This window comes from Scyliorhinus canicula, chromosome 21, assembly GCF_902713615.1.
Source record: "Scyliorhinus canicula chromosome 21, sScyCan1.1, whole genome shotgun sequence".
NCBI lineage: Eukaryota > Metazoa > Chordata > Chondrichthyes > Carcharhiniformes > Scyliorhinidae > Scyliorhinus > Scyliorhinus canicula.
Genome location: NC_052166.1, coordinates 56,738,027 through 56,751,319, shown reverse-complemented (window position 1 = coordinate 56,751,319; position 13,293 = coordinate 56,738,027). Strand labels below are relative to the sequence as shown.

Sequence of the window (13,293 nt, the reverse complement as noted above, 5' to 3'; positions counted from 1 at the left end):
AAGTACCCCAAGCTCAGGGCAATGGTACAGACACTCGCTGTGGGGGGCCCTCAAAGCCCAAGATATAAATTTTGGTCCAAATCCAAATTGACCCATAACCTCCAAAAGGTACCCCAATCAAATGCGTTTCCGCATCCAGCAAGATAATCACCTCTGGATCAGCCACCGAGGGCAACAGTGCAATATTCAAGACTCCTAATGTTGGCCACTAGCTGCCGGCTCCTCAAAAATCAGCCCCGGCAGGCAGGCTCTAAAAGAGTTGCCAACATCTCAGCATCAACATTTGACAGAGAAATGGGTCGGTATGACCCGTGGGCTCCTTGTTTCAGGATCAAAGGAGATCGATGCCTGCGCCAGCAAGGCTGGCAATCCCCAGGGCAGAGAATAATTGATAATATCCATCCAGCAAACTTGCAAACTGTTTATAAAATTTGATAGGGAATCCATCCGGACCCAGTGCTTTACTCACTTGCATTCACCAAATACATGATCTCCTCCTGCCTTCTTTCGCATTCCACCTCCAAGAAGATCAACCCATCCAAAAATTGTAACATGATTGAACCTTCTTCCCGTGGCTCAGACTTGCTACAATCCACGGTAAAAGGTGTCAAACACCTCATTGGTCTATGGGGCAGAAACTAACCTGCTACCCAAGTCCTGAACCTAAACTATCTTCCGGGAGGCAGCCTGCCGCTTCAGCTGGTGAGCTAACAGACGATTGGCCTTCTCCCCCTCAAATGACAAAGTTCGCCCGTCAAAATCAATCTAATTCCTTTCTCTCTACCAAAAGCGCTGGCATTGGGGCAATCAAGTATTGACGATCCACCTCAAGGATGGGATCCACCTCAAGGATGGGATCCACCTCAAGGATGGGATCCACCTCAAGGATGGGATCCACCTCAAGGATGGGATCCACCTCAAGGATGGGATCCACCTCAAGGATGGGATCCACCTCAAGGATGGGATCCACCTCAAGGATGGGATCCACCTCAGGGATGGGATCCACCTCAGGGATGGGATCCACCTCAAGGATGGGATCCACCTCAAGGATGGGATCCACCTCAAGGATGGGATCCACCTCAAGGATGGGATCCACCTCAAGGATGGGATCCACCTCAAGGATGGGATCCACCTCAAGGATGGGATCCACCTCAAGGATGGGATCCACCTCAAGGATGGGATCCACCTCAAGGATGGAATCCACCTCAAGGATGGAATCCACCTCAAGGATGGAATCCACCTCAAGGATGGGATCCACCTCAAGGATGGGATCCACCTCAAGGATGGGATCCACCTCAAGGATGGAATCCACCTCAAGGATGGAATCCACCTCAAGGATGGAATCCACCTCAAGGATGGAATCCACCTCAAGGATGGAATCCACCAGCCTCTGTCTCTGCACCCTCCCAGATTTATCCCTATGTGCCTTAGAATAACGTTATCTCCCCCCCCCCTCCCCCCCAATGACCACCGTCAAAGAGCGTGGAGGGAGAGACTACCTCGTTCTTATTGAACTCCACATGCTCCCCAATAATGGAGGATATCCAATCTCCATGGAGCCTGGCTCCAACAACAGATCCTTATAATGTGGGGCAATCGCCTCCTAACCCGTGACTGCTGGGCTCGGTCCAACTCCAGAGGGGTTGTGATTTCCTCTCCCCCACCAACTTTTCAATCATTTTAGAAACTGAATCAGTGACGCTCTTACCTTCCAGACTCAGGCAGTCCAGCAATTCTTAAATTCTGCCATCTGGAGCAATTCTCCAGGTCATCGACCTTTCACTATTCTGCCAGCAATGCCATCTTTACCTCCAAAGAGACAATCTAATCACTATGATCAGTAAGCACCTCCTCCATCTTCTTAAACATCCCTCTGTACCTCCCCCGCTGATCCAACCTGCCCAAGGTCGCAAATATAGACACAGCCCCCCGATTGCTTTCATCAGATCCTCAGCAACCACTTGTCGTTTTTTCCTAAATTCACCTGAGGGGATGTCAACCAACTTCTCAGTCGTCCACTGAGGGGACAAAGACACCTCAGATGCCCTCCGTCATTTCCTCCCCTTCTGAGGCTTGCAAGCCTTCTGAATCGGACAAAGATCCCTTGCCCAATCTATGCCTTGTGCTGTACCCAGCAGACATCACCCGCCAGATGGGATCTATTTCTGTTAAACTATACCAATTTCTTCCCAAAAATCATCCAATAATCAGACAGAAAGGGCAAAAAAACCAAATCTGAGGGTGGGAGCCACCTCGTTTGCGACTGCTCACCTCAGCAGCTACCAGACGCCACTTTTAACTATTGCCGTGTGGTAGTGGATTAAATGAAGCAAATACCAAAGACAAATATGTACTCAGATACAACATAATACCAGCAACAGAATATTAGTGACAAGGAAGGGGAAGAAACAGGTTGAGGGAAGGGAAGAAGAGACACAAGAGCCTAAAAGAGGTGCAAACGTGAAACAAGGTTAGAGGTGTAAGGCGATGTTACGACCGAGCAACTGCAAATTTATGACATATGTGAAAGTTGAATAATTCACAAAAAATTATCCACACATCCAGATTGTATGCAAGTGTTGTAACACAAACATTACTTCAGCATCAAGTCAGAAAGCAGATTAAATTACACCCTGCATCTACAACTCAAATATAATCAACCTATCAGCCAGCATTTTAATATCAGCCTGGAATAGCTGTGAAAAAACATTAATAATAATTTTACCAAGAAATTAGTAATTTTGTTGAAAACTATAACGCAGTGAGACATTGCCCATTAGCTGCCAGTGTTGAAAACTGCATTAGAATCTGGGCAAGAATAGTAGTCTTGTGTTGAAGCAAAGTGGCGAGAAATTAGGATGCTGATGACATTCTGAAACACGAAGTGCAGATTGGGAATTTTGGAAAGTTCAATAAAGCAGAAATTCTGAGTTACAGAAGGAAGTGGAAATTCTGACAATGCTAAAAAGGAAATGAATAAGTCATGAAGATTTTGAGAACCGAGGTAAAGTTTAGCTGGAAAGTGACAGGAACAGAAACAATTGCGGCTTTGTTAACTTGAATAATTCAGCTGACTGTCAACTAAAGAGGATCAAACACCAAAAAGAAGAAAGAATCTGAGCATTAACATTTACATTGTGAAGTAGTAATAGGACTTGAACCACTGCCGGAAATTAAGGTTATTGGTCAATTGCAATATCAATTAAGCGATTCGATGTTCTGCAAGGATTACCAGTTTTGAACAGACTTCAATGGAGGAAATTTTTGACCACCTCCACTGGTAGTTGGATAGAAAATACGGCATTCTTGACCAGAGATTTGAATGCAGACTTTTGGCAACTATCTAATTGTAAATAATCAATGGTGACATGAAATTAAAATCTACGCAAGTTTAGCATGAATTCCCAAACACACACACACACCACACAATTTCTAAACCAAGGTAAGAAAGTCAACATGGCTCCACCTAAATTAATGTAGCACACTGCAGAACTTTCAGACCAATCTGAATTCTCACTGTGCAACTTATACAAGTCAATCCGTTTGGTTAGTCACAGCACCTCCTCAGTGACAGACACATTTTGCCTTACCCACAACCCAAATGTACCAAAAAACAAGAATGGAACTGCAAGCGTGAAATATTTCTGGAAGGACAAGATACGATCACCCAGGGGAAGTTTATGCAAATACATCCACAACGGATAATCTAGTTATAAAATAAGTTGGCTCTTTTACAGTCTGCTGGCATGCCTTTACAGCTGTTTCCATTGTAATATTCCAGTCAGTTGCCAGAATTCCATTTTGCGCCCAATCTGGCTTTGGCGTGGGCACAACGGTGTAGCTCAGCATCCCTTCACACATCTGTCAACAAGACACTGTACTGCAGAAACAAGATAAATTTGAAATTAAAGAATGTATTCCCACCTTAGATTGGGTTCAGAGTCAAAGAACTAAACAAAAAGATCCAACTACTATTTGAAGAAAGCTTAATTTCAATACCACAATTAACTTGATGATTATTCCATGAATTTATCTATTGCGGCACAATATAATTTCATTAATAAACCATTGCAGCTATTACTCAGGTCAAAATCTTTGAACTAAGGATGCAATTGCATAAAGTACAAACAGAAAATTTTAAAAAGACATTCGTGAAAATGCTCCTCGTCTCAGACTGAACATTTGAAGCAAGATAGGAACAAAATTAAGACAATGAGTTAGTGTTGGGTTGCTCCAACAAAGAGCAGACACAGACACAGTGGGCTAAATATCCGCTATCTAAGCATCCATAGTTCTATTCCTATATTGCCAGCTCTTACTCAGGATAAATCTGCAACAGTTTCATTGATGGAACTATTGTATATTCAAAGGTGCATGGAAACTTTTTACGTTATTTATATGGAGTACAATACACCCTCCAAAGGACATAGGAAATGGGGTCAGATGCACAAAACCTAAGAGGGTAGTTTGTGTGACTGCAAGCATACAACAATCTCCATAGAGCCCACTGGGAAACTCTATAACCAGATTCCACAAAAATAAGTCTTACAACACTAGGTTAAAGCCCAACACGTTTGTTTCAAACACTAGCTTTCGGAGCACTGCTCCTTCCTCAGACTGCACAGCTGTAGACTTCTGGCAGTTTAGAGTTCAAATTTTATTCAAATTTGTCATTATTAGAATTCCATCAATTAAAGCAATCATTCAGTTAACTTGGACCATACGGATACACAATAAAAATTCAAAGGCTAAGTCAGGAGCTGTGCTGCATTATAGAAAAATATCTGCCGAATAAACCAAAATAATCGTCGTACAACTTTTGCAGAACCAAGGAATAGATATTTGCAATGGACAATCAACAGGGACTATTTTTAAAGTTACTTAGTTGCATATTTCCAAAACATATCAAGGAGCAAAATTACAATAGTTTGAAATTTTTCAATGTTCTTGTCACAAGCCTGACATTACCATATTGACTTGGAAATATATCACCATCCCTTCATCTCTCCTGGGTCAAAATACCAGAACTTGCTTCCTAACAGCACTGTAGCTGTACTTACACCTCACAAACTGCAGTCTATGGTAGTTAGGGTTAGGCAATAAATGTTTGGCCATGACAGCAACACCCAAAACACATGAACAAATAATTTTTTTAAATCACTTCACCTCCCCTGCAGCATGTTGGCAGTGGTTAGCACTGCTGCCTCACAGCATCATGGACCTGGGTTCATTTCGAGCCATGGGTGACTGTGTGGAGTTTGCACATTTTCCCTGTGTCTGCATGGGTTTTCTCCGGCTAGTCCGGTTTGCTCCCACAGTCCAAAAATGTGCTGGTGAGGTAGATTGATTGATTTGTCACGTGTACCGAAGTACAGTGAAAAGTATTTTTCTGCGGCCGAGGGAACGTACACAGAAAAAACATAGTAGACAAAGAGAATAATCAACAGAGAACATTGACAATGGTACATAGACAGTGATTGGTTATTATAATAATCACTTATTGTCACAAGTAGGCTACAATGAAGTTACTGTGAAAAGAACCCGCGCTGTTACCTTGTTCTGTATTACAAGCCAGCTCTTTAGCCCACTATGCTAAGCCAGCAGTGCGGAACAAGGGGCCAACATAGGGTGTCGTGAATAGTATTCTTACAGGGAACAGATCAGTCCGAGGGAGAGTCGTTGAGGAGTCATGTAGCTGTGGGAAAGAAGTTGTTCCTATGTCTGGGTGTGCAGGCCTTCCAGCTTCTGTACCTTCTGCCTGATGGAAGGGTCTGGAAAAAGGCAATGCTTAGGTGGGAGGGGTCTCTGCTAATGCAGTCTGCCTTCCCAGCCATTGACCATGCTAAATTGCCCCTTAGTGTCCAAAGATATACAGGTTAGGAGGGGTTACACGGACAGGGCAGGGGGATGGGCCAAAGAGGGGTGGTGCAGACTCGATGGACTGAATGGCCTCCTTATGCACTGTCGGAATTCTATGGTTCCAGGTCCTAGCTGTCAGATTCTACAATGGTACGACAATGTGGTACATTTTATGGGTTGGATAATGAATTTCCTGCAATTTTAATAATCTTTTGCAAATTCAATAATCAACCAACTATTAATGTCTGCAGACACCCTAGTATAGCAGGGAAGTAAATTTGAAAGCTCAAACAAACATGGTTTGCAATAAAATATTATGCAGGGCAGCATGATAGTATAGTGGTTAGCACTGCTGTCTCATAGCACCAGGGGCCCAGGTTCTTTTCCAGCCTTGACTGACCACCTGTGTGGAGTTTGCACCTTCTCCCCCTGGGTTACCTCAGGTGCTCTGGTTGCCTCCCAGAGTCCAAAGATAGGCAGGGTTACAGGGATGGGCTTAGGTGAGGTGCTCATTCAGAGGGTCAGTGAAAGAATGACCTCTTTCTGCACTGTCGGGATTTTATGATTCAGATTTGAATTACCATCAAGAATAAATTTTATATTCCATGATTGCTGCCATAGTTAGGCATTGTGTTAAGAGGAAATAAGCCAAGGCAATAGCCAGGGCGTAATGCCACCTAGTTTGCCTATATAGAAGTTTACAGCACAGGACGCACTTCAAACTATAATGAATGTTCCAGCTCTTTAGTGCAGCAAACAAAACTAATCCGACTGCCCTGCCTGCTCCCTATAACGTGGTATCTATCTCGGCTGAAATTCCATGTGCAATTTTCCCTCAAAAGATGCAACGGTTATTGTCTCAGTCACTCCCTTTGACAAAAGAATTATTTGCTTGAAAGTGTTGAACCATTGCCACAGCTGATCCAACCAGTGGAAAGTATGTTTTTCATGGTCACTATAAAGACTATTAAAAGTCCTCTTCACATCCTCTGCACCAGTGGAAAAGGGCCCAGGATTGCAAATCATCACTTCAAATTCACACCCCAAGCATCGTGGTGAACCTATACTGTGTTCTACATGACACTGATCTCCTTCTCCTTCATGGCCTAATCCAATACACATTGTGGAATAGGGGAATGGGACAACTCATCGCCAGCCCAACTCATTGCCAGCCCAACTAAAAATTGTAATTCATGGTAAAAGCTGTCGGCGGCGGGTAACTTTTGAACGGCCCGCACCAAGCATTTGATAGATAGACCGGCCGGCGAACCAAGTTATATCGCAGTTCAGACCGGTGGTATTTCAAATTTAATTCATGGTAAAAGCTGTCGGCGGCGGGTAACTTTTGAACGGCCCGCACCAAGCATTTGATAGATAGACCGGCCGGCGAACCAAGTTATATCACAGTTCAGACCGGTGGTATTTCAAATTTAATTCATGGTAAAAGCTGTCAGCGGCACCAACACTGCTTTTACGTTCAAAATCATTCTTTTTTGTTTGTCCTGTTTTAGCTCACTCCACTAACTGGAGAAGAAAACCGTTGTGCAATATTTGAGTCCAGTGCAATATTCGAACCGTCAAGAGTGTCCTTAAGTATCTATTTATCCTTGTGCACAAGGTCTTAAACATTAATGCTAACCACACCTAGAAACGTCAAGTGCTTTAAAAATAAGTTGAGAGACGCCTTGTAAGTTTTCCCACAGTCATGGTTGTTATTTCTTTAGTCGGGTTTCCAAGGCCTGGATCTTTATCCCCAGGTTGGCGCTCAGAGTCGGGAGATTTCCTAGCACGACGGGCCCACCCTTAAAAAGTGTCTGGCTGCAGGTTGGATTTTCGGTCAATGCTGGGTCGGGTTGAGGTAGGAGTCAGGGTGGACGACTTCAAAATTAACTTGGAGGCAGGCTGAGCAGAAGGCGCTGCGTTGAGATAATTACAATAAAAAATAAAACACCACCCTTCAATCCTATGCCCAATCCTGGTTAACCTATCCAAACCCATGCCACTTTAACCACCGCTATGGGTCCTCAAACCCCCATGTCACCATGCCAGCTTCATGCAAATCCATGCAACCCCCCCTTCCACCCCACCACTCTGTGCCGGTATCCCCTCTATGCCAATTTAGCAAAATAAGCTTTGACAATTCCTTTATAGTTACGACAATTCCTTGACAGCTTTGAGAGTTCTTTCATAGTTCTTTGGCAGTTGGACTGTGTGTAAAAAGTGCATAATCATGTTCACTTTTAACAATCCCAAAGACTACCTTACCTCTCTCAAAGGGGTCCCAGGGCACTATCCAAACAGTACCTTACCTCTCCAAAGGCTGTCCAACTAAATCCACCAAGTTCAGACCTCCTCTTATTTGGTCTAATCTGCACACTCGGTGTTTCAAACACTAAGCTGTCGGCGGCGGGTAACTTTTGAACGGCCCGCACCAAGCATTTGATAGATAGACCGGCCGGCGAACCAAGTTATATCACAGTTAAATAAGTCTTTTAACCTCCATTAATTTTTATTGAATTTGAAATACCACCGGTCTGAACTGTGATATAACTTGGTTCGCCTGCCGGTCTATCTATCAAATGCTTGGTGCGGGCCGTTCAAAAGTCACCCGCCGCCGACAGCTTTTACCATGAATTACCATGAATTTCAATTTTTAGTTGGGCTGGCGATGAGTTGGGCTGGCGATGAGTTGGGCTGGCGATGAGTTGTCCTAGACCCTGGAATAGTGGTATCTCCCTGCTCACAATTTTAAATCTATGCATGCTCTCAGTTCTTGTTTATCTCAAAATCTGTATCAATGGGGGCGGGGGGGGGGGGGGGGGTGGTATATATTGAAATGTATTTTCCATCCACCGGCCCATTGAGTATTTCACTCTGTTCATCACTGCTTACCAAACCTTTCACCCACTCTTGGTCCATCAGCAAATTTTAAGATTCCAGTCCCCAAGCATAAATCATCTCCAAATATAAAAATTGGCGCACGGCGCTCAGCATCGTCCGCCTGGGCGCGCGGCGCTCAACCCCCCCCCCCCCGCCTGGGCGCGCGGCGCTCAACCCCCCGTCCGCCTGGGCGCGCGGCGCTCAGCACCGTCCGCCTGGGCGCGCGCCGCTCCGCACCGTCCGCCTGGGCGCGCGCCGCTCAGCACCGTCCGCCTGGGCGCGCGGCGCTCAACCCCCCGTCCGCCTGGGCGCGCGGCGCTCAACCCCCCGTCCGCCTGGGCGTGCGGCGCTCAACCCCCCGTCCGCCTGGGCGCGCGGCGCTCAACCCCCCGTCCGCCTGGGCGCGCGGCGCTCAGCACCGTCCGCCTGGGCGCGCGGCGCTCAGCACCGTCCGCCTGGGCGCGCGGCGCTCAGCACCGTCCGCCTGGGCGCGCGGCGCTCAGCACCGTCCGCCTGGGCGCGCGGCGCTCAGCACCGTCCGCCTGGGCGCGCGGCGCTCAGCACCGTCCGCCTGGGCGCGCGGCGCTCAGCATCGTCCTCGTGGGCGCGCGGCGCTCAGCATCGTCCGCCTGGGCGCGCGACGCTCAGCATCGTCCGCCTGGGCGCGCGACGCTCAGCATCGTCCGCCTGGGCGCGCGACGCTCAGCATCGTCCGCCTGGGCGCGCGACGCTCAGCATCGTCCGCCTGGGCGCGCGACGCTCAGCATCGTCCGCCTGGGCGCGCGACGCTCAGCATCGTCGGCGTGGGCGCGCGACGCTCAGCCCCCCCCCCCCCCCGCGTGGGGGTGCGACGCTCAACCCCCCTCGCGTGGGGGTGCGACGCTCAACCCACCCCGCTCCGTGGGGGTGCGACGCTCAACCCCCCCCTGCGTGGGTGTGCGACGCTCAACCCCCCCCCCTGCGTGGGTGTGCGACGCTCAACCCCCCCCCCCTGCGTGGGTGTGCGACGCTCAACCCCCCCCCCCCCCCCCGCATGGGTGTGCGACGCTCAACCCTCCTGCGTGGGTATGCAACTCTCAACCCTCCTGCGCGGGTATGCAACGCTCAACCCTCCTGCGCGGGTACGCAACGCTCAACCCTCCTGCGCGGGTACGCAACGCTCAACCCTCCTGCGCGGGTATGCAACGCTCAACCCTTCTGCATTTCTAACAGTACAATTACCCTAACTCTGTTTTCCAGCCAACTTTCCATCCTTAGGTGATACACAATTTGGTCACACTACCTTTCATACCACATACCTGACTTCGAAAAGTTAGCAGCCAGTATAGTACATGACTATTCCACAAGTGCTGCAGACATTTGCTTATTAAGTCTGTTAATTCTGGAGCCAAATTCACTGCCTCTTTCTATTCTCTCCCCACAATTACCACCTACTCATACCCCACAAAAAAGTAAAAATTTAAAATAAACTCAATTCTAATCTCTGCTTTTATGCTTGGGTATATTTTATTTCCAGATGGGGTGTGACTTCTATTTAAGACTGCAATGCACAACTTTACGACAAGACGAGAAATAAAATAAATCAATGGAGTGCACTAAACAAATTTAAGCAGATAGAAGACCACAGCTTCTGTTCATTTACAGGATTTCAACAGGGCAGACAGCCCAGGAACGCAAAATACACCAACCCTCACCGAAAGTGAGAATTCCAAAACATTCTCATACAAAAGTAAAAATATTTCAAGTATATAGTCAATTTAGAGATTCAGACCACCAAAACTGTAAAAACAGCTTTCACTTTTAGGAAGTCAGAAAACGAAGGCCGTATCATTCACCCAATTTTTCACCAATATAAAACAACATGGTCACGGATTAAAATCAGTTCTACATTCCATTATAAATCAGCTTTGAGACATGGTCCATTTTTTAGATGCGGTTACATTCATTTTAATGTAATCCTCTTGACAGTATGGAAATGGTTTGGTCACACTACCTTTAGTAGACACAGCAACCACATTTTCTAAACTCCTTAATTATAGCAGCCCTCAATTTAACTTGAATAATTATGTAAAAACATATGCAAATGTTAACTGCTTGACCTTAACTATCGGCTTCTGGAACATTTCAAATACATTGTACTACCGAAGATCAATACCATCAGAATTGCTCAGCATACACAGCATTATTTGAAACATAGCTTAACAATACTAGAGATGGAATGTGCAATTGTTTAATCGTTCACTCATCCATCCAAAACGAGAAAACTATTCTACTAATATGCACCTTGATATTATCCTACTTATCATGTAAATACATTTCATTCAGAACTCATGCACAGCTTTATGCCGTGAATTATTCACTACATATGAACACTTAAGAGGAGTAGGCCATTCAGTCCCTCAAGCCTGCTTCACTATTCAATAAAATCATGGCTACAGCGGCACACTGGTTAGCACTGCAGCCTCACGGAGCTGAGGACCCAGGTTCGATCGTGGCAATAGGCCACTGTCCGTCTAGAGTTTGCACATTCTCCCCGTGCCTGCGTGGGTCTCACCCACACAACCCAAAGATGTGCAGGACTGGTGGATTGGCCATGCTAAATTGCCCCTTAATTGGAATTTATTTTAAAAAATCATGGCAGATCTGACTTTGGCCTTAAGTGCACATTCCGATTACCTCCAAAACCCTTAGATTCTTGACCAACAAGGGAGACTATCTACCATTGCCTTAAAAATATTTAATGACCCTGCCTACACTGCTCTCCAGGAAGAGAATCTCAAAGACTCAACTCAAAGAATTTCCTCTCATCGTCGTTTTAAATGGAGCCCCTTATTAGAAATAAGGGGCTCCATTTCAAATGACGATGAGAGGAAATTCATCTGTGTCTTCTCGTTCCTAGACTCTTCCACAAGGGGAAACATCCTTTCAGCATTCAGCTTGTCAATTTCCCTCAGGATCTTGTTTTAATAAGATCACCTCTCATTCTTCTAAATTTCAATCAATACAGGCCAGCTTGTCGAACCTTTCCACATAAGATACCACAAAGCCCTCCCCCCTCCCGCACAACTCCAAATGTAGATTATAAATGTAGATGAGTTCACGCTATTGATAACGTTAATCTCCACCACCCCAATAGTCTAATTTATCAATAATAATCTTTATTAGTGTCACAAGTAAGCTTACAGTAACACTGCAATGAAGGTACTGTGAAAATCCCTATTCTTCATTGCTTCCACCAAATACATACAGCTTATTTTGAACATCTTTTCTGCTGATATGAAGTGGTAAGATACAAAAAAAGCTGACAATGTGCCGATGGCTCCCTTTTGTTCTGTACCATTCTTTTATGATTTATGATTCAACCACATGAAGAATTCAACACGTCCGGTGCTGGCACGAACACCAGCTATTTCCAACTTGGCAACATCGCCCAACTCCACCCCCATCTTAGCTCATCTGCTGCTGAAACCTTCATCCATGCCTTTGTTACCTCAAGAGGAAACCATCCCAACACACCTGGCCAACTTCCCACATTCTTAGCCTTTGACAAAGAGTCACCCAGAGTCGAAACGTTAGCTCCCTTTTCTCTCCACAGATACTGTCAGACCTGCTGAGATTGTCCAGTATTTTCAGTTTTTGTTTCAGATTCCAGAATCCGCAGTAATTTGCTTTCATCTCACATTTTATCCTTCATGATTCAAGGTCATCTAAAATCTGCTACCCATGTCTTTTCTTCCATCAAGTCTCATTCACCCCTTTTACTTGCTGACCTACACTGACGCCTGGTCAAGCAACACCTCTAATACTAAAATTCTTATTCTGGTTTCCAAATGTCTCCATAGCCTCGCTTCTCAACATCTCAAATCTCCCCCAGCCTTGAAATCCTCCAAATATGCGCTTCTCCATTTCTTGACTCTCTAGTATCGCCAACTTTAAATCACTCCACCATAACGGCCATGCCTTCAGCTGCCAAGGTCCAAAGCTTTTGAAATCCTTCCCCAAACCTCACGCCACTCATTCCTCCTTTGAAATGCTCCTTTAGCTCTGGCCAAGCTTTTGGTCATTTGCCCTAATGGCTCAGTCGGCTCAGCGCTAAATTTTGTTTGCTCCTGTCAAGCACCATGGGACATTTTATTACATCAAAGGAACTTTATAAATAAACTGTTGACACAGGGGTCACCAACCTCACCGAGGTCAGAGGTCCCTGAAGCCGCTACCTACACAACTGAGTTTCAAAGAGCCTCATCACGGCAGGTAATAGATCAACAGCCCAGGATGATGGCAGTACACCTATAAACAACAGGTCGGAAAAAAAACTCCAGGGTGGAAGTCTGGACCTAGTTCCCCATGCAGCAAATTCCTAACCTCAACAATAGGGTGCTGCAGGGTGGGAAAAGCAAGTGGTGGACCCACATGGGCGGTGAAGATGGGCAGCACAGTAGCACAGTGGCTTCACAGCTCCAGGGTCCGAGGCTCGATTCCCGGCTCGCTGTTTGTGCGGAGTCTGCACATTCTCCCCATGCCTGCGTGGGTTTTCTCCGGGTGCTCCGGTTT

The 13,293-nt window shown here is 46.1% G+C and overlaps 1 protein-coding gene across 1 annotated transcript in view; it reads right to left on the bottom strand.

The window, feature by feature from the left end:
* The window catches only part of LOC119955682 (rap guanine nucleotide exchange factor 1-like), a 207,799-nt gene that overhangs the window by 193,647 nt on the left and 859 nt on the right, over nt 1-13,293 (bottom strand).